This window comes from Hyperolius riggenbachi, chromosome 9, assembly GCF_040937935.1.
Source record: "Hyperolius riggenbachi isolate aHypRig1 chromosome 9, aHypRig1.pri, whole genome shotgun sequence".
Taxonomy (NCBI): domain Eukaryota; kingdom Metazoa; phylum Chordata; class Amphibia; order Anura; family Hyperoliidae; genus Hyperolius; species Hyperolius riggenbachi.
In genome coordinates this window covers 164768008-164794563 of record NC_090654.1, presented here as the reverse complement: position 1 = coordinate 164794563, position 26556 = coordinate 164768008, and the positions used below count along the sequence as shown (strand labels likewise).

At 43.8% G+C, this 26556-nt stretch overlaps 1 protein-coding gene across 11 annotated transcripts in view; it reads right to left on the bottom strand.

Annotated features, from left to right (window-relative positions):
• Positions 1-26556, bottom strand: part of CACNA1D (calcium voltage-gated channel subunit alpha1 D) — a 665324-nt gene that overhangs the window by 401348 nt on the left and 237420 nt on the right. The window lies entirely within an intron of this gene.

Genomic DNA, 26556 nt, shown 5'->3' with positions numbered 1-26556 from the left:
GCCGTGCGCAGCAGGCAATGGGGGGGGGGGGGCTGGGGTGCGGCTGCATAGCTAGCATAGTTGCCCCATTGTAGGGAGTTTAGTTGCCTCAGTATAGCTAGTATAGTGCCCCAGTATAGTGCCCCAGTATAGCCAGTATAGTGCCCCAGTATAGCCAGCATAGTGCCCCAGTATAGCCCCCCAGCATAGCTAGTATAGTGCCCCAGTATAGCCCCACAGTATAGCTAGTATAGTGCCCCAGTATAGAGAGTATAGTGCCCCAGTATAGCCAGTATAGTGCCCCAGTATAGCCAGCATAGTGCCCCAGTATAGCCCCCCAGTATAGCTAGTATAGTGCCCCAGTATAGCCAGTATAGTGCCCCAGTATAGCCAGCATAGTGCCCCAGTATAGCCCCCCAGTATAGCTAGTATAGTGCCCCAGTATAGCCCCCCAGTATAGCCAGTATAGTGCCCCAGTATAGCCAGAATAGTGCCCCAGTATAGCTAATATAGTGCCCCACAATAGTGCCCCAGTATAGCCAGTATAGTGCCCTCCCGCCCGTCCCCGCGGCCGCCGCTGTTATTACCTTAACAGTTACCGCTCTCCCCTCTCCGGCGTATGTGTTTATTCTAGCAGCGTATCTCCGGCTGCTCTGTGTGATGCGGAAGGAGGCAGGGCAGCGGCTTCCTGTACCGGCGATATGTATCGCCGTTACTATGGTAACCGAGCCCTGCCTCCTTCCGCATCATACAGAGCAGCCGGAGATACGCTGCTAGAATAAACACATGCGCCGGAGAGGGGAGAGCGGCCGCTGCTAAGGTAATAACAGCGGCGGCCGCGGGGACAGGCGGGAGGGGGAGAAGAGGACGGCACACCAGGCAACGTTCCGCGAACACTGGTTGAAAAACACTGGGGTAGAGGTCTCGGTCCTCTTCCCCAATCACATAGCACGGAAACCCGACGGTTATGGCGGCGGTAGCGGCGCGGACACGTGCGGGGTGGCGGCGGGAACGCGCAGCGTATTAAAACGTCATGTTGCCGTTAACAGGCTAAAGCATGACGTTTTAATACGCATGCTTGTCATTAAATGGTTAATGTAGCATTTTTTTATTATTTGAAAAACAGAGTTTAATCCTGCTTTAGGCTGCTTTCACAGTGGGACGTTAAAGCCCCACGTTACAGCAGCCTGTAACGCATCCCAACTCACAGCATTGAAAAATCAATGTGCTGTTCACAGTGCACGCGTTGTATAGGAGCTGCGTTAGAATGTTTGCACATGCTCAGTAAGGTTTTTTTTTTTTTTTAAATGTGCCGCATGCGCCGTTTTCGTTCGTTCAGTATCCGTCAAAAAGTACGCATCAAGTACGCATCAAGAGACGCATAATGCAGTTCAATGTAACGTCCAACTTCAAAGCTAACATGCGTTGCGTTAGGGGCACGTTATGCGACCTTAACGTCGCATCAAACGCAACGTCTTAGTGTGAAAGAGCCCTTAAACACATTTATCAGCAGAAACATATTGTCTATATATTTACATAGATCGGTACATCAGTTCTGAAATAGGGATAAGTGAAGAGGAAAGAGGGGCAGAAGGATTTTCCCATGAGAGATTGGTAATCCCAAAAAAGGACAGTTGGAAGATATGTTAAAGAGACTCTGTAACATTTTTTTCAGCCTTAGTTCTTCTATCCTATGAGTTCCTATGCCTGTTCTAATGTGCTGGGGCTTACTGCAGCTCTTCCTAATTACACTGTCTCTGTAATAAATCAATGTATCTTTCCTCTGTCCTGTTTGTCGGGCTAAGGCTTTGATTGTGTGGAATGTGCAGGGCTGCTTGTGATTGGTAGAAGCGATACACACCCTCTGCAGGCCCCCTGCATACTCACACACTATGCTTAGCTGAGCCTATTAGAAGCTGGTTAGTTTGTTTGTAAACATTGCCTAAAACTGTTAATTACAAGCCAGGATTGCAGCAGAGAGTGGCAGAAACAGCACAGAGGGGCACAGGAAAAAATAATGAATAGAATGGTATGCTTTTTAGTGTAAGAATATTAGAGTACAGATTCTCTTTAAGGCCCTGCATGTTTTACTTCAGGTCTAGTTAAAAGAATATCTAAAGTGGGAAGGATGTGGATACAATCTTTCTCCAATTTTAAAATATGCCAGTGGCTTAGCTGGGATGCAAATGTGTTCACTTTACATACTAGAGTCACTGACCTGGAAAGTCAGCATACTTGATTTGCATATTCTGTCTGGGCCAGTGACTCAGATAGAATCAAACTCAGAGGAACACCAAACAGCCAGACAAATAGTACGTTTTTATAACTTATATAAGTAAGTTACATGAACGGTGTCAGTAATGACACCTTTCCCTTATGCATGGACAGGAACAGATAGACAGGTGGAAACAGCCCAATGAGTTTCACTGCTCTGTAACATCTAATGCGGATTTTGCTCGTGTGCACAGTCCAGAAATTGTCACACGCATCGCGCCCCCCCCCCCCCCACATAGCAAACAAGCGCATCGTCAGCTACACAGCTCGAGTTCAGAGTCCGGAGATTGGACATAGTTGAAAGCCACTAATAAGCCACTGAGCTATAGCATCAACCTAAAGCCCATAAATGCTACAATTTTGATCTTTCGATGTGATTTTTACGATCGAATTGTATAGAAAATTCACCGTTTATGAAGGCAATCAATAGAGAACAATTCTTTGGTCAATTGCTTTTTAGGATAAAATCGTTCCAAAAGTTGGAAAATATGATCGCATTTGAAGAAAGAATTGTTCAGTAAATGTAAACATTCGATAATTGCCTTCAGATTACTTACGATTATTCAAATCGCAACGAAACATCGCATTTAGTGAAAAATTGTACCGTTAATGGGCACCTTGAAGGGTATGAGCAGGAACGTTTTTGGAATTTCTCTATAAGTAAGTAGAGCAGATGATAGCTTTTTGCTTGCTTTAATTGTTTAATGTTTTTTAGTTTCTACTTCAACTATATGTTTTCTAATTACTGTAATAAAGTCATATAGTTTTTTTGAAGCAAGGATATTTGCAAGCTTTTTGTAGCTCGCAAAATGCAGTCTTTTATATTTCCTTATACATTTTCTTTTGCGATTTGCTTTTTAAGGTTATCCTATCCTGTCTACATCTGCTTTTAAGTTCCCTGTGATCTTTTTCTCCTGTCTATAGGCGTAGCGCGTTATGCATGACTGTCTCTTACAGCTACAGGTATGCATCATTGATCTTCCACTCTGATGTCCTTTGATTTGTCACATAACTTTTTTTCTTTTGCTTGATTTTCTTTCAGTGATTTCTCATGTTGACTTGTTATCTTCCCTACGATACCATTTTAAAGTAATCATGTCATGCGAGACACTGAAGCTGCCATTGTTCATCTCATTCTGACAATGATAGCTGGCTGAGTGTACTGTTGATCCCGTTGCCAAAATTAGTTGCTGTCTGAATCACACTGACTTTTCTACCCATTTGCCCCAACAATGATTATTTTCCCCCACTCTAATCTAAAAGAAAAGCCACCCTTGCCAGGCTCATGTTTTTTGACAGTTCTGGTTCTCTGCAAAAGAAATGATCAATGAAATCCTAATAATTAGAGCTAGCGTGCAAATTGAATGCAGTTTGGAAGTGGGCTAATCACAATCAGTAAGAAGTGCATTTCACTACCCCAATTCCAAGCTGCATACAATGCATGCAAACCAAAATAATTAGCATGTCATTGATTATCTGTACAACAAAGTAACAGGAGGAGGTTATATTAAAACACACCTGATCAGGAAGCTATGGGTGCTGTCATTTTGATCCCTTTTCTAAAGAATGTCCTATCGTTCACACAAAAAAAGTTCTTAAATGATCGTTCAGCAAATTGTATCGTTAGGGGCCACCTTACTTTCACATTAAATCCACTTGTGACGCGTATGCTGCACATTGCAATGGATTTACAAATGAGTGGATTCTGGAAACATACGCATCTCACGCAGAGTCCCTCATTACCATTCATTTATAACACAGGTGTAACGTGTGTGTTGTGCATTAGGGGATATCTGTAGACACTTGGAAAAAGTGTCTGGTCCAATCTCAAACTATTGTTTATGGCAATTTTAAAGTACATATAAAAACTGAGAGGTGTATGAAGGCAGCCATATTTATTTTCTTTTAAACAATACCAGTTGCCTACTATTCTCGTTGGCTGCAGTAGTGTCTGAATCACACACCTGAAACAAGCATACAGCTTATCCAGTCAAACTGCAGATAGGGCTGGTGCACACCAGAGCGGTTCTGAAACGTTTTTTTAAAACGCTTGCAGGGGTAAAACCGCTTGGCTAATGAAAGTGAATGGGATGGTGCACACCAGAGAGGTTCGTTTTTTCCACAAAGGCAAACTCGGGGGCTGCAGCATTTTTTAGATTTCTGAGGCATTTGTGCCTCAATATTACAGTATAGGAAAGTGGAAAACTGCTCTGAAAAACGATAGATCAGAGCGGTTATCCAGGTGTTTTTGTTACAGAAGCTGTTCAGTAACAACTTTTACTGTAACAATATTTGTAATCTGCTACACAAAAACGCTCCAAAAACCGGTAGGTATGTTTAGAAAACCTCTCTAAACATGCCTAGAATCGCTCTGAAATCTGCTTCAAAAACCTCTAGCGTTTTGCAGATCTGCTGGTGTGCACTGGGCCTAAGAAATATCTGATTTACATTCTTGTCAGGGTCTATGGCTAAAAGTATTAGAAGCAGAGGATCAACATGACAGCCAGACACGTACGTGTGGAGTCCGGCCTAGCGATGTTGCCCAAGGGGAATCAGGTCCTGATTCCCGATGGGCGACATCCGTCAAAGGTGTGTACACACATTAAAGAGGAGCTGTTAGGTATAGGGTCTCAGAGAAAATAAACACATATATCAGTAGCTAAAGATTGGCTGTACTTACATTACATATGCATTTCACTGTCCACGTTTGGATTTCACAGAATTTTTATATAGTATATGCAGAGAATGATGCTCCTGACAGCCCATGGCAGGTTCCATGTTTGTGAAGCCAAATGTGTCGTCATTTCCTGCCTGCTTCCTGATCACAGAGGAGCTCGTACAGAATAACACAGTGTGCAGTGAATATTAATGAGCCATGTGGCTAGGAACAATAGCGGACTCCTGCAGTGTACTCTGCCCGGAGATTTATCTGTGCTGTGGCTGGACTGAGTTAGAAGCTGCTGAAACTTGATCCCGTCTTCTCCTTAGCAGCCGACGGGAGGGCCCCAGAATGCTTTGCAGTATGGAATGCGGCTTGCGTCCTCCTTAGGAGCTTAGCTTTGCTGATAAGCACACATCAAATGTAAGAGAGATTTTTATCTTTAGTAATGCCTTTTTGGCTTCTGTCTAAACTGTTTAACACAGGAGAATAGAGGTTTAAATTAGCTTCTGCAGCCTGACAGTTACTCTTTAAAACATGCACTATAAAGGACAACTGAAGCAATATTAGTTGCCTGGCTATCCTGCTGATCTTCTGATGCTTTTAGCCATGGATCCTGAACAAGCATGCAGCAGATCAGGTGTTTCTAACATTTTTATCAACTCTAATAAGATTATCTGCATGCTTGTTTCTGGTGTGATTCAGACACTACTGTAGCCAAATAGATCAGCAGTGCTGCCAGGCAACTGGTATTGTTTCAAAGGAAATAAATATGTCAGCCTCCATCTTCTCACTTCAGTTGTCCTTTAAGTTATTTACAGTACTATGCAAAGACTCTGAATGTTAAAGAACAAACCACCAACGTAAGATTTCATTTCATTAAATGCAGACATACACAGGCGGCTCATATCCGGCTGCTGATGATACTAATGCAAACATACAGGCATGCTCACATCCTGCTGATGATCCATAGTCTCCAGTATTATTTAACATGGCACAAAACAAACGCATGCACGCACACTCACACAATCATTGCTGTTATCTACTAAATAAGCTCGTTTTTTTACAATTAAATGAAGACAGCCAATTAAAGACCATTAGTAGTCTGTTCTCATGAGTCACTGGTGTAATTCATCTGTAAATGCTGGTTTTATTGCCATGTTCTAATCTACAATTAAATGCTGTGATTATCTATGACCTTCTTTATACAAGATATTGCCTTCCTCGTTAACATCAGAGTCCTACTCGAATACAGTGATTTTCAAGAAACGATGCAGCAAATCTTAGGCTACATTCACAAGGGCGTTTAAATTCCCTGTAAAAGCGGGAACGCAACACAATGGAATGTAAATATGGCACCACACACTATTCGCCAGTTGCTTCGCATACAGTGAAGCACAGAATCAAGTAAAAGTATGCATCACTGTCACGTCACTGTTAATGTGCATGTTTTACTGTAACGCACTGCATGCAGTGTGTTGATATGCTGCATGCCATTAAACTGCACCAGCCACACTGTGAACATCGCCTAGGCGTTGCATTGCATGTGCATTGTTCCATGTTATGATGCAGCCGTTACGTCGCATGGAACGCACTACTGTGGACATAGCCTTGTTGGAAGTGCTTATCAGACATTGCTGGTGTTAGATGTAGAAAAGGTATATTGAGATGAACTGAGAAAAGCACCAGCCTCAGGGTACGTTCTGAACGATGAACGATGTTAAAGGAGGAATCGGCCAATGATCGTTTGAAGAAAGGCTGCTTTGAACATCGTTCGTGTACGAACGATCTTGGAACGAGCGTTGCGTGCGCAACATGATGTATAAACTGATTTCAAACACAAATGTCAAAAAGAACTGTTTGAGCATGTGCAAAGCTTTGAGAACGAACGATCCACGACCGATCGTTGTATAGACATTACTTTTTGAACGATGGTTGTTGGAAAAGATCTGGCAGAATGGATCGTTCTTTACCAACGACATATCTTGTTGGTCGTTCGTTTTAATGATCGTTCATGCACTTTTTACGAACGATCGTCGGGCAATGTTGTCGGTAACGATCGTTTCCAACGACTGTAGTCTGATGTCTGTACACACCCTTTTCACTGCCTATCAACAGTCCATGTAAAAGAGGCCTAAGACTCCTTTCACACTGTGTCCATTTAATCACGATGCAACAGGCACATTGTTGCTCGTTGCACCCTCTTCCTCTTCATAAACGAGCCAGGAAAAAAAGCTGTGCACAAAAGCCTCAGTACTACTGCGCATGCGTAGATAAAACTCATGCAGGCACATGTAGCTGCACGGATGGAAGCATGACCACGAAAGCAAATCCAACAAGCTCTTGTCAGATTTTCTTAGAGGGTCCAAATGTTGGATTAGTGGGGTCAAGGATGATAGGTGAAGCCTCAGGACTATCCAGAGGCATCTCTCTTCTAAGGTAAGGATGTTACTTTTATTCAAACTTTCACTTCAGGTTAATTTTAAGCAAGCACCCTTTTATTAACCCTCCTGGCAGTCTATTAAAAACCGCCAGGGGGCAGCGCAGCAGTTTTAAAAAAAAAAAAAAAAAAATGAAATCATGTAGCGATAGCCGCTGTGCAGCGGCATCCCCCCACCTGCTTTGACCGCCTCCGATCAGGAAATCCAGTTCAAAGTAAGTAAGCGGCTAATCGGCGCGGAGCGGCGGCGATTGGAGTGCACACGCAGCTAGCAAAGTGCTAGCTGCGTGTTGTAAAAAAAAAAAAATGATGCAAATCGGCCCAGCAGGGCCTGAGAAATCCTCCTGTGCGGTTTACCCCAAACTACGGGGTTACCGCCAGGAAGGTTAAAGAAAACCTGTATTGAGAAAAACCTCCTCTGGAGGTTACTCACCTGGGGTGGGGGAAGCCTCCGGATCCTATTGAGGCTTCCCCCGTCCTCCTCGGTCCCACGACGGCGAAGATAAAGCTCCCCGAACAGCGGGGATGTAAATATTTACCTTCCCGACTCCAGCACAGGCCCAGTATCGGCTCTCCGCCTCGGAGATAGGCGGAAATAGCCGATCGCTGTTGGGCCGCTCTACTGTACAGGAGAAAGGCTATTTTCGCCTAACTCCGTGTAGAAAGCCGCAACAGCGCTCCCGCTGGAGCCAGGAAAGTTAAATAAATCAGTGCTTATCAACGCTTGTCGAGGGAGGATTCCGGGACACTTGGGGGGAGTTAGTGCTGGACTGCCTGCAATTACAGGGGAAGGGAAAGCCTCATTGGGACCCTGAGGTTTCCCCCTCCCGAGGTGAGTACCCCCCAGGGGAACTTTTTTTGATACAGGTTCTCTTTAAAATTGCCCACTGTATACAGTCTTAACCTTAACTCCATTCTAAGGCTGGATTCACACTGTGCACATTGCATAACCCAAGCCATATAATGTGTGTGTGAACTTTAATGGGGACTAGACAAAGTCGTAATACAAAGCCTACATGCAACACGTTAAAATAATGTGATCTGTTACAACGAAGACATGTGAACAGGCCCATAGAACTGTATGGGCAGTGTGTTAACATGCATAATTATTCTGCAACACTGAAAGCAAAAAGAGATGTCACAGGTGCAGACCCCTCCTGCTGCAAGTAGTCATGATTAGCCAGTGCTCGACTCTTCTATGTTGCCGTGCCTGGATAACACAATGCTCCAATCTGAATCTGTAATGCTTGGGGGTTATACTTTAACCACCCAGAGCAACAAGGCAAGTAGCTGAAGAATGGAAGAGGCTACACAGGCTGCCCAGAGCAACTGCATATCGCTACAAATAAAACACAATGGCAGCGCAGTGCGATGTTGCGCTGCCTTAGTGATACCAAGCATTCAGACAGGTACAAGACAGGACTATAAATCAGAGCGTAATTAGTGGCAACCACAGCTCACAGTCACGTCCACAGAAGAAGAGCAAGCAGGCTAACAACAGTCACCAGGAAGCATCCACCCAGGCAAGACTACAGAATAGAACGTAACTAATAGCAACTGCAGCCTATAGTTACGTTCCCAGAAACTAGAGTACCAGGAATACTACCAGTCACCAACGTGGTGATGGCAGAATCCAAGCTATCTGGATAATGGACTTCACTGACCCACCGCGGATGCAGCGAAGGTCCATCAAGCACCAGGCAATACACAATAATGCGAAAAATAACAAACGGCTCAACTAACGGATAAATATATATTAGCAAGTCTGCATATATATTTATCAAGAAATTAGCTAAAGCACAAGTAATAAGGTCGCATAGAACTACAATAACAGAACTATACAGAGTAACAAGGTGCCCAGCAGACCAGAGTACTGACCGTTATGACGGGCAGGTTCTAAAATGGGAGGCAGACTTTTAAACCGGCATCAGCCAATGGATGCAAGTATGCAAATTTCCACACAGCTGAATGGTAATCATTCAATCCTGAGCTGACTTAATTACCATTTGCTAGCTGGCTGTAAATGCAAAGGACTCCCATAAGAAATACGTGCAGTATTATGTAACAACATGCATGCAGGAAATCCAGGGCTATCTGGCCGCAGCTCAGCTGCAACAAGCAATTGGTGGAATGATGACAGCATCCTGAGCTGCCCAGAACTGCAGAGTGATTGCAAATGACAATGAGACTTATTGCGAATGCACAACCGAATGCAAGCAGATAAGGCAGAACTGTCTGTTTGTAGCTCCACTGCAACAGACAGAACAAACTAAAGGAGGGATCCTTACAGAATCTCAGAATAATGAGGCGGCACATTAAAGGCTTGAATGCAAAAGCTTGTATTGACAGAGCACACTACATGTTATGGTTAACAACCTTCATCAGGTGTACAAATAAGTGAACCCACCACACTGCATTCAGCCTTCAATGTGCAGCCTTGTTATTCTGAGATTCAGATTGGAGCATTGTGTTATTCTGCAACACAACCCTAACTGCTGCTGCCCTGAAAAATGTAACCTGAACCTTTTACCACAACATAACCCTTTGTCTGATGTCTATCCGTGGCCCTATAATGAAGGGATGGGGCACTTTAATTAGTGTGAGGGGCTGTTGCAGAGGGGACCAATAACAGAGGCATTATAATGGAGGGGCATTACAGTAGGAGGTGCAATACAATGAGCATGTCACATCTCATGCGCAAAGTACGGTACATTCAATAAAAGTTGCTGGTATAGAGGAAAAGTACCGTACATAAGCAACTAGCATCCAAAGAGTTCTCGGATCTCCTCAGTGAGCATTGAAAAAGAACAGTTTGAGCTGATTTAGTACAGGTTATGCTCAATGTTAGGGGCTAATTTTCTTTACAGCCTGACAATATGGTGATGTGTATTTACTGTCACATTACCTCAATTATTTATTTTACTGCTGGTTACAACATAGTGGTAACACAGCCACACCACAATTGCCTTCATATGTAGTTATGGAGAGTGTTTCCATAAAATAGAGATAAGACTTATTCCTGGATGAAGAGTATTGCATAAGCACCGCCATCCTGAACATAGCAATACCAATGGAAGGCAGCATCACCTGATGCGTTTTCCTTACAGTTGTTGCTGCCACCACCACAATCTTATTACTGCTGGGACCCACTCAGTAATGTTAGTTTTCCGTTATAACTGCAATTCACTGCTGCACTTTCATTTATCATGGCTTTATAAATACCAAGATCTGTGCATAGAGAATTGCTTAGCAATATCATAAACAATTGCAGCATAAAATGACGGCAATTTATAGAACCACAAAAATGACATTTAAATTGACCCCTAAGTGGTAGCACGTGTTACGCAGTATTTTCAGATGTAGCCTGCCAATGGACTTCGTCTGGACTAAACTAGGAAAAACCTAAGATAGAAACCATAGCAGCGATTTCCAGATGCTGTTTTCCCAGTGATTCTGGGCTGGAAAAATGCCATAACGAAAGGAGGGAATGGATATGAAGTGAGACAGATACAGAGTGGTTCTGAGAACATAAAGCAGGTGAAAAAGAAACAGTTCAGTCTAAAATGCCATGCTGAAAGGCAGATCAATACAAAGTCATAAAGTGGAAAAAAGAGAAAGGAAAAGTAGGAAATTGAGAGGGCAGCAAATTAGCTTTATAGTCACAACAGTAAAATATAGAGTTGAAGACGAGAGCTATCTCAGTAGACGCTTTACCAAAGTTAACAAAAGTATGGGAACCAATAGCAATAGCAATTACTTCAATCCAGATGTAGCTTCACTTTTTGAAATAATATAGATACCGGTAGCTATGCTGGATTTAGCAAGATTCAATCCCTATGGGACTGTACTGGACTATCACAGAAGCCTTATCACCCACGCCTCGTAGCTTCCCTATATGTCTATTTCTAACTTACTGTCTGCATTGTTATCTTTTCTATGACAAGCTTAGGCCTTTGCCCTTTATGTTGCTCTTGGAAGTGGAACTGTTTCATCCATGATCCCCTCGGTCATCCCTTCAGATTTTTCACTATTTGGTTCTGCTGGGATTGACCGGAGAGGAGGTGACAGCACCTTATGTTATAAAGTTTTTCAGTAAATTAAAGGAACTCCAAGCACCTCTCATGGGCATGCATTTAAGCCAGACGACTTCCAACAAAGTCATGCTATGACCCCTCTGGAGGAGCCTCTTGCAATGCCCATGCATGTCACTTTCTCTTACTGCTTCATTCAGTAATGCACTTCTCTAACAGAGAAGACAGGGGTGACCCGGAAGTTATAACGATTTTTAAATTAAAATCAAACAAAAACTATTTGGTTTAGAATTGATTCAGGAATCAAATGAAAGAGGATAGCACAAGCTACAAAAAGTAATGCATCTTTAAAGGACTTACGAGCCCAAACAGCTAAAAAAAGATAAATACCTTATTCAGTTTTAAATGCACGGAGGACGCCGTCCGCGCCCTCCGTGCAGTTCCGCCGGGTCCCCGCAGTCTGATCGCCCCCCGTGCCGCTCCCGACCCCACGGATGGGGTCGGGCTCCCCTTCCTCTCCTAAGATGGCCGCCGGAGCCGGCCGCGGCTGCGCAGTCCGCATACGCTTTAGTGCGGCTGCGCAGCTCTAGGGCCCTCCCCCCCGATCCACGCACAGTAGCGTGGATTGAGGGGGGAGGCCCTAGAGCTGCGCAGCCGCACTAACGCGTATGCGGACTGCGCAGCCGCGGCCGGCTCCGGCGGACATCTTAGGAGAGGAAGGGGAGCCCGACCCCGTCCGTGGGGTCGGGAGCGGCACGGGGGGCGATCAGACTGCGGGGACCCGGCGGAACTGCACGGAGGGCGCGGACGGCGTCCTCCGTGCATTTAAAACTGAATAAGGTACTTATCTTTTTTTTAGCTTTTTGGGCTCGTAAGTCCTTTAAGTAGTCCCTTTAAGGTTTATAGAATGTGTTAGAATGATGTTCATATCTACTTTTGCTTTGTAAAATGCTTTGTATTTTATATAAGAGATCTTATGCCATGGATACAATCCCGTATATAGGTGCCCACTAACGATACAATCTTGATTGTCCAATCTTACCAACTCTATGTAGTAGGAATGTAAAGTTAATATTCTTGGAATGGATCTTTTAGGTAGTCAAAAATATTACATAGAAGTAGTAAAATTGTTCAATCAAAATTGTATCATTAGTGGGCACCTTAAGAAATAAACCTATTCTAGGCTTTACGTGAGCCGTGGCATTGACACCTTGTTGTTGTTTGTTGTCACAGACTATGAGAACATTTATACTCAACAAAATACAAATTTTCTTTGTTTACTTACAATACCTATGGATTGCAAGATTTGTATGTACCTGCAGAATACCCAAACAGCTCATGGTGACCTAAAACCACTAGGAAAGTACAGGGGACTAAAAGAGACCGAAAAGCCCTCCTACTAAAAAAGCAATGCTTAGTGTGGTTTTCCTTCTTAAAACAGAAGGTATTTTAAATAATTCAGATTTAAGTGTGTAACTGTGGTTACCCACAATGCACCACTGCTGAATATGCACGTTATCTCTTTATGCTCCTGGAGCCAGGCTCACTTCCAGAACCGCTGGTGTATAGCAAGCTTAAACTGTAGTTTTTAATTTTACAGAGCCACATCAACCCAACATGCAGATACCTGTATGTACCTGCAATATTTGTACAAAAAAACCCATACAAAACAATTGAAACTCAAATAGAACTACAGATAAGCTGTAATTTTCATGGTGTAAAGTTACATACACACAGGATGAATGCCTTCTGAAATGACCTTTCAGGATAGCTTCAGGGTACTGCTCACTCCCAATAAGTGTACAGCTGCACTGCTCAGCTCTCTGCCAAGCAGCCCAATGGAAGCAAACAAGCTAGAGATGTCCCACTGCAAGTGGCAGGTAGGCTTTTAAATGTTAATTGATGTCTTTATAAAACAAAACAAAAAACAATTTTTATGGATTACCATAACTACTGTTATTTCGAAAAGAAAATTGGCAGGAGATAGTTTACAACAGCACAATAACATCTTAAAAATCTTCACATGTGATAATTAAAAATAATGAAAGCTGCAGTGCTACATAAAGAATGATCAACCATACATACCAATGAAGTTATATATACCAAAGCAATGTTGGCAGCAGTTTTTTGGTGATCATTGCAGCCATAGCCTGGGCCATCTCAGGACATGACAAAGACACGTGAATGGCTAATAAACACATAGGGGTTGATTCACAAAAAAGTGCTAACTGACAGCATGGCTGTGCTATGCAATGAACACGCGAAGTGCCACGTGCGCACCTTTGCGTGCGCAATGGTCTTGCGCCCGAGGAATAAACTAACGTTTGCGCGCGATAAAGCGGACATTTGTGAATCAACCCCATAATGTGTGATGGCACCGATACATGTGTGCAGGCTTGAGATTTTTCTAGATCACAGTATAGTGGGCTCTCTGAGTTTGAGAAAAGTGAAGTGTTTTATTTTTTACTTGATGAGCTGTTTAGTTACCTGGATTGTCTACAAAGAATACAAAAAGGGAAAGGGTGGCGTGCATACAGCCTCACCACTCAATCTGCAGTGTTACTTTTCTGAATTAATTTCACCTAAACCCATAGCAGTTTCCTCGTGCCTGAGGCAGGTCACAGGTTTCTGCAGCTCTCCATTGGCCTCTGCATTGGTACACAAGCTGATGAGTGATATCAGTGAGAGTCATGCCTGTCCTTTCAGTCCAAGCACCTGCAGGCAGTGTGGGGAACAAATCAGGCATTGGGAAGGCTTTTCGTAAGAAATGCTGGTACTTTTCCGTTAGCCGGGCGCATCCGGCAGGTGGCGCTAATTACAATAATAGTTTGCGTAACAAAAGTGTTAATGTAACGGATTGTATTGTGTTTTTACTGGCCCTCTCGCTGCGGCCAAATGTATTGTAAAAAGTGAGTTAATTGAATTAAAATTAAGCCGGCGGCAATGTAACAGATGAAGCCGCCGGCTTCGGCTCTCGTTCTCCTCCCCCTTGCCCTCCCTCCTATACAATACTGGCAGCCGGCGGGGACATGCGCGCCCCCTTGCGTGTCCCCCCAGAGTCGCGGCAGGGAATCCTGGTTGTTTTCTTGCGACGAACAACTCTGGGGGGACACGCGTGACCCTCCCCCCGGCTGCCAGTGTTCTATATGAGAGAGGCAGAAAAGTGTAAAAACACAATACAATCTGTTACATTAACACTTTTGTTATGTGAACTATTAATGTAATTAGCGCCACCTGCCGGATGCACCCGGCTAACGGAAAAGTACCCAAATGCTATACACAGCTTGGTAACCAAGCCTAGAAGACTGTTGTGTTATATTTTTTTTTTAAACAGTGAAGGTCTTCTTTAAATTTAATTACAATTTGAGTTTTGTATTCTGACATGAGAGTAGAGTTGCAAACACTTCAGCCAAGAAGAATTGTTATTACTCCCCTTCTGAGAACACAAGAACAGGTGACAGCACTCAAATGATGAACAGAAGGTGATAAAGAAGGTGCCAGCTGGGCAAGAATGTCGAGGATACAGCCATGAGATAGAATCCTTCATTCTCTTACATATGATAATGGTTTTTATTTGTTTTGTGTATCTCTGTTCATCTTATGGAAATTGTAATAAACGCTTGATGAACCCCCTATTCTAGTTTTACCTATTTTTTTCTATCCAGGATATTGCCTATTTACATGCCCTGTTACAAATAGCAACATCAGACGGGTTACTGAAGGAACGCAAGTCTCTGGTAGTCAAAGAACTTCAAGTTCGGGTGGGTTTATAAACAAAATAAGCTCCAGCATAGCAGCCTAGTGGAGAGCAGATAAATAGCAGCAGCACAGGATAAGACACAGCTCCAGCATAGCAGCCTTGTGGAGAGCAGAGAAACAGCAGCAGCACAGGATCAGACACAGCTCCAGCATAGCAGCCTAGTGGAGAGCAGAGAAATAGCAGCAGCACAGGATAAGACACAGCTCCAGCATAGCAGCCTAGTGGAGAGCAGATAAATAGCAGCAACAGCACAGGATCAGACACAGCTCCAGCATAGCAGCCTAGTGGAGAGCAGATAAATAGCAGCAGCACAGGATAAGACACAGCTCCAGCATAGCAGCCTAGTGGAGAGCAGATAAATAGCAGCAGCACAGGATCAGACACAGCTCCAGCATAGCAGCCTAGTGGAGAGCAGAGAAATAGCAGCAACAGCACAGGATCAGACACAGCTCCATCATAGCAGCCTAGTGGAGAGCATAGAAATAGCAGCAGCACAGGATCAGACACAGCTCCAGCATAGCAGCCTAGTGGAGAGCAGAGAAATAGCAGCAACAGCACAGGATCAGACACAGCTCCATCATAGGAGCCTAGTGGAGAGCATAGAAATAGCAGCAGCACAGGATCACACACAGCTCCAGCATAGCAGCCTTGTGGAGAGCAGAGAAACAGCAGCAGCACAGGATCAGACACAGCTCCAGCATAGCAGCCTAGTGGAGAGCAGAGAAATAGCAGCAGCACAGGATAAGACACAGCTCCAGCATAGCAGCCTAGTGGAGAGCAGATAAATAGCAGCAACAGCACAGGATCAGACACAGCTCCAGCATAGCAGCCTAGTGGAGAGCAGATAAATAGCAGCAGCACAGGATAAGACACAGCTCCAGCATAGCAGCCTAGTGGAGAGCAGATAAATAGCAGCAGCACAGGATCAGACACAGCTCCAGCATAGCAGCCTAGTGGAGAGCAGAGAAATAGCAGCAACAGCACAGGATCAGACACAGCTCCATCATAGCAGCCTAGTGGAGAGCATAGAAATAGCAGCAGCACATGATCAGACACAGCTCCAGCATAGCAGCCTAGTGGAGAGCAGAGAAATAGCAGCAACAGCACAGGATCAGACACAGCTCCATCATAGGAGCCTAGTGGAGAGCAGAGAAATAGCAGCAGCACAGGATCACACACAGCTCCAGCATAGCAGCCTAGTGGAGAGCAGAGAAATAGCAGCAACAGCACAGGATCAGACACAGCTCCAGCATAGCAGCCTAGTGGAGAGCATAGAAATAGCAGCAGCACAGGATCAGACACAGCTCCAGCATAGCAGCCTAGTAGAGAGAATAGCAGCAGCACAGGATCAGACCTAGCTCCGGCATAGCAGCCTAGTGGATAGCACAGAAATAGCAGCAGCACAGGATCAGACCCAGCTCCAGCATAACCGCCTAGTGGAGAGCAGAGAAATAGCAGCAACAGCACAGGATCAGACACAGCTTCAGCATAGCAGCCTAGTAGAGAGAATAGCAGCAGCACAGGATCAGGCCCAGCTCCGGCATAGCAGCCTAGTGGAGAGCAGAGAAATAGCAGCAGCACAGGATCAGAAACAACTCCAGCATAGCAACCTAGTGGAGAGCAGAGAAATAGCAGCAACAGCACAGGATCAGGCCCAGCTCCGGCATAGCAGCCTAGTGGAGAGCAGAGAAATAGCAGCAGCACAGGATCAGACACAGCTCCAGCATAGCAGCCTAGTGGAGAGCAGAGAAATAGCAGCAGCACAGGATCAGACACAATGCTGGCATAGCAGCCTAGTGGAGAGCAGAGAAATAGGAGCAGCAGCAGAGGATCAGACACAGCTCCAGTATAGCAGCCAAGTAGAGAGAATAGCAGCAGCACAGGATTAGACACAGCTCCGGCATAGCAGCCTAGTGGAGAGCAGAGAAATAGCAGCAGCAGCACCGGATCAGACACAGCTTCAGCATAGCAGCCTAGTAAAGAGAATAGCAGCAGCACAGGATCAGACACAGCTCCAGTATAGCAGCCTAGTAGAGAGAATAGCAGCAGCACAGGATCAGACACCGTTTCGGCATAGCAGCCTAGTGGAGAGCAGAGAAATAGCAGGAAAAAACACAGTGTGAAAACCAGTCTGTTTCACACTGAAATTTGCAGAAATTGCAGCTCCAAGTCTCATTCAGAGAGCAAGACTGGCTCCATGAACAAAAATTGCAAACAGAATTGTGGCAAAATAGTGGCATTTTGCAGCAATTTTCAATTCAACGATGTCAGCGCTGGGGTTACCTTTTTAGCCTATGTGACACTCTCGCTGTGTTTCAAGACACCACTAGAGGGCATCATAAAGGTAAGACACAGCAGAAGTGTGGCTGGCAGAAGAGGAAATCCCGGTACTGACTTCACTACTGCACACTGATCCTGTTTAGGTAGCCAGCAGTAATCAATAATCTCCTGGCAGCATACAGTGAGGGGATACTCAAAGGGGTGACACAGCCTCACAAAGTAACTCACGTATAAGCCGAGTGGGGGACATTTCAGCACACTTTTTGTGCTAAAAAAATTAGGCGTATACGCGAGTATATCGGGTATGTTACACTTTTACCTTCAGAAAACTCCTTTTACCCTGCTAAAGAGCAAAGAGAACAAGACCATAGATATTTGGGTAGAAGGGAAAACTTATGGAAGCATTTAGGATTAGTGTATTTTATTAAAAAAAAAAAAAAAAAAAAAAAAAAGAACTTGGCTAACAAAATAGGTCCTGGTAATTTTTGTAATTTAATACTTAATAATAAAAATATTGCCTTAACAGATACTGTAATTTAGCCTCCCTATGTGTTTTGACTGCCTACTTTTAATCAATTAATAATGCATTTAAAAATGTGCTTGTAGTTTACTCAGTAGTGCACTTAGGAGAGTCTCCCCCCCTCAGACTTCTAAACGTGCCTATACATCAGAAGATTATGGGCAGATTCGACAAAGAGACAAATGTATCTCTAATCGAATCGGATTACAGATAACGTATATACTCGAATATAAGTTGACCTCGTGTATAAGTCGACTCCAATATTCAACCCTCTTAAGCTGGAATTTTTTATTGACTCAAGTATAAGTCTACCTAGCAAAGTAACAGCTGCACTTGCGGCTCAGGAGGGGTTAATGACTGCACTGCATACAGTATTGCGGCCATTAAACCCTTCTGTTCCTTAAAGGAGTCATCAGGGAAAATAAATAAAATAAGTGCTACTTACCAGGGGCTTCCTCCAGCCCAAAGCTCCCAGCATGTCCCTCGCCGCAGCTCTGCAGTCAGCCGTTCGCCGCAGCTCCTTCCCGGTCCCCGGCGATGACGTCAGGGCAACCTTCAGGTCGGCCTGTACTGCACCTGCGCGAGCGGCGCTGTCAATCATTGTTACGTGGGCCGGAGCGGACTGCGCAGGCACAGAACTACTGCGCCTGCGCAGTCCGCTCCAGCCCACGTGGCGGTGATTAACAGCGCCGCTCGTGCAGGCGCAGTACAGCCGGACCTGGAGGTCGCCCTGACGTCATCGCCGGGGACCGGGACGGAGCTGCGGCGATCGGCTGACTGCAGAGCTGCGGCGAGGGACATGTTCGGAGCTTGGGGATGGACGAAGCCCCCGGTAAGTCGCACTTATTTTATTAATTTGTCCCCTGATGACTCCTTTAAGTGCAGCCAAGACCTCCTCCAGGCCTCCAAGTGCTGCAATTATTCACTCCCTTTTATGCAGTCCAGTATTTTCCTCCTGCCCCTTTCCTTGTTTATTGTTGTGGCCAGGACTTTTAGACCTGTATTTTCTTGGCATTTCTTTCCCTCAAGTATCACTTACATTGCTGTAAATGGGAATGTCTCTAATAGTGCACACATTACTTAATGTGCTGAATGTTGCCCGTTACTCGTGTTTAAGTCAACCCCTATACTATACTATATTGTGAATCAGACCGAAATTTGTAGACTTATACTCGAGTATATACAGTAAATTTGTATCTTTGTTGAAGCTGCCCGTATGCTGCAGACCAATTTCCATCCAATTTCAGCATGAAATCTTCAGGGAATCGGCTGAGCACGCCGCGTCCACCCCGCCACTGCCCCCCTTTAATGTATAAATGTGCCCCCCCCCCTCTATGTGCATTTATACATTATCTGTCCTGTGTCAGCCTTCAAGGCGGTGTCCATAACCTCCGGGCGGTTCTCCGTACACGCCACTGTGCACAGCGTCTGACGTCAAGCCGCCCCTGCTATGGGGGGGGCACATTTATACATTACGGCGGCGGGGGGTTTTGTCCCTCATTCCATAATCGGCCGTCCTATCACCACACATATTAGCTTGAAGACTTCAATCAAGCTAATAAAAGTATTTAAGCAAGTTAAAGAAGATTTCTATAAACTTTGTAGATGCGCCACTCTACTGTCACAATAAGGGGAAACTTATGTGCCAAAAGAAGAAACCTTAAAGATTTCAATCAGTAAAATAAATAAGAGTCTACAATGATTGGTGCAGTATTTTTTTTTAAATATGGCCAATGCTAGAAGAACCCTACATTTATTTATCACAGTGCTTTTCAGGGAAGAGAATTTTCAGTCTCTGTGTATAATAGGGCAGCTGGGCAATAGAGGGGGGGGGGGGGATCTTCACTCTTCACCCTCCCTGGGACTTATCCTGCTCTTTACATGGCCTATACTTGATTGCAGTAGCATGCCTCTGCAAGGGATCCCATTGGTTGTTGTTTTTTCTCTTTTAAAGAGAAACAGTGACTAAGAATTAAACTTCATCCCAATCAGTAGCTGATACCCCCTTTCCTGTGAGAAATCTTTTCCTTTTCACAAGTGGATAATCAGGGTGCTCTGTATGGCTGATATTGTGGTGAAACCCCCCCCCCCCACACACACACACACAGTGTGATGTCAGGACCATGGTCCTGACAGTTTACTGTCTGTGAACCTTATTGCCTTGTGGGAAATAACAGCTGTTTACAGCTGGGTCCAACTGCCAAAAATGCTAATTTTTAATGTAGACAGTCCAGAGACAGAGAGAGGGGCATAGAGTCCACCCTCTGTTCTACCCTGGAAGGATTTCAGCGAAAACCAGTAGTACTGATGGGGGGTACACAGAGCAATTGTAAAAAAACAAACAAAAAAAAACTATGAGGCAGTGTACAATTTTGGCTTGATTTTCATTTCAGTTTGCTAGGTGTGTTCTAATGAAAACAACTGTGTAAAACATCTTGAGATCCCCACTGATAACGTTTAGGCATTTGTACAGGTGATGGATGTGGGTCTCAGCAGTCTTCAAGCATCATATAACTACATGGCTATCAAAAGTTGGAAATATGCCATAAAGATTGCATAAAAGTCCAAAATAATTTCATTGCATTCCATAATTTCTGAATAAAGGGCAGTTAATGCCAGACAATGAGGAGCCAGATTTCCCAAAACATTACAGACTATTTACACAAATTCATTAAGAAATCATCTCACTGTTGACATTCCTGTGGACTGATGTAACTTTGGAGTCTCTAGATAAACAAAAAGCAGGACAGCTCACACTTAAAGTGAATCTGTGTTCTAATCCTGAGAAGAAAATCAAGCCTGTGAAAATTGAATACATTATCATCTTATCAAAGTAATTTTTTTGCTCTAAAATTAAATTTTTTCACATATGTATGGGGTGACACAAGGAACTGATTCATTAATTGTGCCCACTCCTTCCTACCTCACTAAGATGCTCTCATTGTTCAACTATCATCGCTTTTGGTCATGTGATAAGCTGCGTACACACACTCGAGGGAACTCAACTGAGGCTGCAGGATTCCTTATGGAACCATTGAGTTCCCTTACATTTTCAACATTATATTGGCCTGCAGGCGGCTTTTGTTATCACCCCAGCACAGTGAATAGACCCATGTTAGTTACCTACAGTATTTATCCCCTTGAAGTCTAAGCATAGATCCAAGACTAACTGAACATAGCATACTTAGGAGTTAATTCGCTAAGCTGTGCTGCCACAGCAGCGCAGCGTAATGACAATAGCGCTTGGTAATAATTCAAGTGCAGGAATATCATTATTTGAAGCTACTGAACCTGACAGGCTCCGGGCGGGTTCAATGGAGCGTTCATTAAGTTTAATGAAGCACTCGTTAAACTTTTAGAAAGAGTGTAATTTACCAGCGCACGCTATGACTGCATAGCGTGCGCTGAGAATTATTACCAAGCGCTGTTGTCATTAAGCTGCTGTAGCAGTGCAGCTTAGTGAATCAACCTCCAAGACCCTAAAACTAAAGCTACACACGCAAAGTAGACTTTTATTTTGTTTGAAATGATCATGTGTAATCATTTTGGGTGACTGTCTGCTGTGTGAAAAAATACTTCCAATACAAGTGGCTTGCTCCTCAGCATTTTACCCAGCTGGAAATATTGCTGCTGTTTTATGTTTCTCATCTGTGGTTTGAATATGGTCGTTAAGCAATGGTGAACAGATGGGTCTTTAAGACCTACTTTAATTAGTTGAAGGTGGGGGTGAGCCTGATGGGAGAGGGAGTCCCAAATAGTAGGGTCTAATCTGGCGAAGTCCTGGAGCCTCACAAGTGAGCAAGTGATGCGAGGAGTGGACAACCGTACAGTGTTGGAGGAGTGGGTTGGGGAAGATATAAAATAAATTAATGGTGACAGGTCTATACATATCTTAAAGAGAAACTCCAACCAAGAATTGAACTTTTTCCCAATCAGTAGCTGATACCCCATTTTACATGAGAAAGACAATGATTTTCACAAACAGACCATCAGGGGGCGCTGTGTGACTGATTTTGTGCTGAAACCCCTCCCACAAGAGGCTCTGAATACCGCGGTACTGCTGGCAAACTGCCACAATGTAACAATGTTCAGAGACAGGAAATAGCTGTTATTAGCTGTCTAACAGACAGAGCAGCTAGAAACAGCTAAATAACCTGCCCACAGTAACAATGTCACCATGTAATAAATGTCAGAATGTGAATCTGGGAGAGGAAACATTTTACAATGAGCAAACACTGACTAAATCATTTATACATAATTATGGTAAAAAATGAAGCACTTTTTTTACTACATTATTTTCACTGGAGTTCCTCTTTAAGAAAAAGTTGCTGTTAAACTGAAAGTTCTTAATCCATTTTTTCCTTCTACAGTATAAAGTACGTATTCGAATGGCTCCAGAAGTGATGCAATGAAGTCTTGCTTTTTGCATATGCTGGAAATGATCATCTGAAAGTAGTATTTCAGGATGCACTGAACTGTGCAGTATTTTTAGTCAGTAAAGGAATTTATATTCCCTTTGTCCCAATATACAATACACAACATTTTGAACCATTTTTATAAACTAAATGGATATCTAGAAATAGACTGGGAAAAATGGCATGCTGGTACAACCCAATATAGTCAGTATTCTGAGCCCCATCCCTGCCCAGTGGAATAGTAAATAGTGGGTTGGTGTGTTCTCAAGAAAGTTTGTTGCGAGGATATCGTCACATTCCGCTCTTTCCTACATAGTCATGTTTATAGCGAGTGTACTGGCTGCAGCATTTTAAAGAGACACTGAAGCGAAAAAAAAAAAAATGATATTATGATTTGTATGTGTAGTACAGCTAAGAAATAAAACATTAAAGGGACTCCGAGCAGTGCAGAAACTATGGAAAGATGCACATCATTTTAAAGCTCTCTTTCTCCTCTTTCCAATGATATATAAACCACCACCCTACGTCTTTTAGTTTTCACTATTTTCGCGATTGAAATTGCCGCGGCCGCGGTGTCGTCAGAAAGAGGAGAAAGAGAGCTTTAAAATGATATCCATCTTTCCATAGTTATATTGTATTACACAGGGCGACTTTTTGTCAAAGTCAGCAGCTCCAATCAGCAGAATGGAGCTTCTGACACTGGGGAAAGTGTCGTCCTGTGTAATACAATATAACTATGGCTTGATGGATATCATTTTAAAGCTCTCTTTCTCCTCTTTCTGACGACACCTAAATCGTTGCCCTACACCTTTTAGTTTTCTCTATTTTCGCGATCGAAATCGCGGTCGCGGCAATTTCAATCGCGAAAATAACGAAAACTAAAAGACGTAGGGTGGTGGTTTATATATCATTGGAAAGAGGAGAAATAGAGCTTTAAAATGATATGCATCTTTCCATAGTTTCTGCACTGCTCGGAGTCCCTTTAAGATCAGATACATCAGTCTAATTGTTTCCAGTACAGGAACAGTTGAGAAACTCCAGTTGTTATCTCTATGTAAACAAGCCATTAAGCTCTCCGACTAAGTTAGTCGTGGAGAGGGCTGTTATCTGACTTTTATTATCTCAACTGTAAGTGAACTGTTTACTTTTTCTCTGCTAGAGGAGAGGTCATTACTTCACAGACTGCTCTGAAAGAATCATTTTGAATGCTGAGTGTTGTGTAATCTGCACATATTATAGAATAATGCAATGTTAGAAAAACACTATATACCTGAAAATAAAAGTATGAGAATATTTTCTTTGCTGCTAATCCTCTAGTAATTATTCATAGTACACAACCAATTCATTATATCATATTTTTTTTTTCGCTTCAGTGTCTCTTTAAGAGTAGCTGGCTCATGCCTGCAAATCTAATTGTCCTTGGAAGGCTGTGCATTACTTATCCCACAGAGAGTAGCAAAAAGCCAGAATTACTACTGTTCATTTAAGAACCGTCTGCAACTGTTGGTTTAATATTTCATACCAGAGAAAGCCGATTGGGAATTATTCTGCGTAATGTGTGCAGTGAGGAGATGGATTGTAGACAAAACTTAGGAAATGTTCTGTATTAGCTTTTGTGTACTGCAATAGATCCAAATTAGGGAGAGTACACAAAAAAACTTTCCTAAACTAGAACTAAAGTGAAATTTTAAAAAGTGCCTTGAGTACGACAATGTCCCAATACAACATATGAGGCAAAGCAGAACATTTGGGCACCGGCTTCAGCAGGTGTCCAGGAGACATTAATGCAAAATATCTTTAAAGGGGTACCGAAGAGGCGACTTGGGTGCATAGATGAGTCCAATACTAGCTCATCAAGTATTAGTAGCCGATTGTAATAGATAGCGGAGATACCGCCACAGAGGCAAGCGACATGGCGGCTATCTCCGCGTATCACCCGGCGGCCTCTGCCGCGCAGTTACAGGCTGCTGCTCTGCCTGGTCCTTCTATTGCACATAGATTGAGGGCTACACGCGTGCGCGCCAGGCGACAGGACCTTTATGCGAATAGAAGGGGAGTCAGCTGATCTGCCAAGTCAGCTGACTCCAATGGTACTTTAGATTGGCTGAGTGATGGAGGCGGCGCTGCGGGGCATCTCTGTATATATAGTACTAGTCTGTCAGTTGCCGCGTGTCTGCTGTTGGGAATGCTAAACTTGTTAGCGCTCAGACCCCAGTCAGATCCTAAAGTGTGCTAGAACCAGCTGGAGCTGGGGATCCACACTTAGCCAGATTCTGTTGATAGCTTAACTAATTGCATTGTATTATCTGTTATGACCTTTTGCTTCCTTTGACTATTCTCCTGCTTGTTGATTCTGTACCTCTGCCCATCTGATTCCTGTTGCCGACTCTGCCTGAACGTGACACTGAATCAGCCTTCTGTCTTTGTACTTTATCTGTCCGTACGTTGCCTACTCTGCTTGTCTGACCTTCCTGTCCTCACCGGTGGGCCTAGCCACTGGTGAGGGATCTCTAGTAGCTTACACCTACTCCCCAGGTGAAGCTCAGCTGCAGCACTGTCTGTAACACCTGCTCCTCAGGTGTCCGCTAGATGCAGTATAGTCTTAATCACCTGCTCCTCAGGTGAAGCTCAGCTGCAGCATTGTCTGTAACACCTGCTCCTCAGGCGTCCGCTAGCTGCAGTATAATCTTAATCATCTGCTCCTCAGGTGATCAGCCTTTGCAGCACTGTCTGTAACACCTGCTCCTCAGGTGTCCACTAGCTGTAGTATAGTATTAATCGCCTGCTCCTCAGGTGATCATCCTTTGCAGCACAGTCAGTGGTCCCTGCTCCTCAGGTGTCCACTGGCTGCAGTACAGTCTGAATCACCTGCTCCTCAGGTGATCATTGGCTGCAGTACTGTCTGAGTCACCCACTCCTCGGGAGATCTCCTCTTACTTTTGCACCAAACACTATCTCACATTGGTTGTCCTGTGTCTGGCTATACTAGCATTATTGGTGATTCTGCAGATCACCACATAATCAGGTATAGCATCTGTATTATAGGTGATCCTGCAGATCACCAATAATCAGAAAATCTGTTTTGCTGACACCAATCGTTACACCGATCCGCTATAGTTCAATTAGCCGATTGGCTATTAGTAGCACTAGTATTTTAGCTGACCGATTGGCTACTAATTTGTTTACAGTTTCAGAACTTTGGGGTTAGTTTTAGGCATTAAGAGAGGAGTTACTGTTAGGATTTAGGAGTGGAGGTTAGTATTAGACATTAGGAGGGTATTAGTGTAAGAATAGGGGGGTGGGTAAGTCTAAGGCCCGGTTCACACTGGCGTTAGAGTGGCAAACGGATCCGTGAAAACGGATCTGATCATCGATCAATCGAATCCGTTTTCACTCCATTGCCACTTAGTTTCTGTTCCAGTGCTTCAATTCCATTTCCCCACATCCCCGACCCCAACACCCAAAGTGGATTTTGCCCTTAGAAAGGTCACTTTCTCCACACTAGTGAAGTTCCATTGTCTCATTGCCCCCAATACAGTGCTTCAGCTTCTGTTTCCGTTCTGCTGAGCTCAGTGGTCCGGGAAAATTGCTGCAGCAGGAAACTCGCGGTCCGTTCAGCGGATCGTGCGGATCCGTTTGAATGGCCGAATGTGAACGGAACCATAGGTTAACATTGGATCCATTCGCATCCGTTAGGATCCGTTCCGAGCCTCAAATGGAACTTTTCTTAATGCTAGTGTTAACCGAGCCTTAAGTAACATTTCCGTGATGTTACATTGCCGATAGTTTAACTATTGGCATCAACAGCACCTAATTCAACAGGAGGCACCACTATACATACATCACATTATGCTTCCCTCTGGTAGACCAGACAACACACTTTACATTGGGCACTGGCTAGACATGTGGTACTTTTTAATGTGGGGAGGAAGAGTGATAATATAATGGTAACAAGACTAATGAAATCAAGACAAATAAAACTATTTCAATTGTTTTTTATTTTTTTTTACGAAATATTGTTAAACGATTACAGATGGTAGGCTACATATAGTTAACAGATCCTGAAAATCTATCTTAAAGACATATATCCTAGTGTAATGGATTTATAAGGCAATATGGGAAGAAAAACAGCTGGGTATTTTTTCCTGAAAGTGAAACACTTAGGGAAAATACAACCATAAAATCCAAACAGTCCACC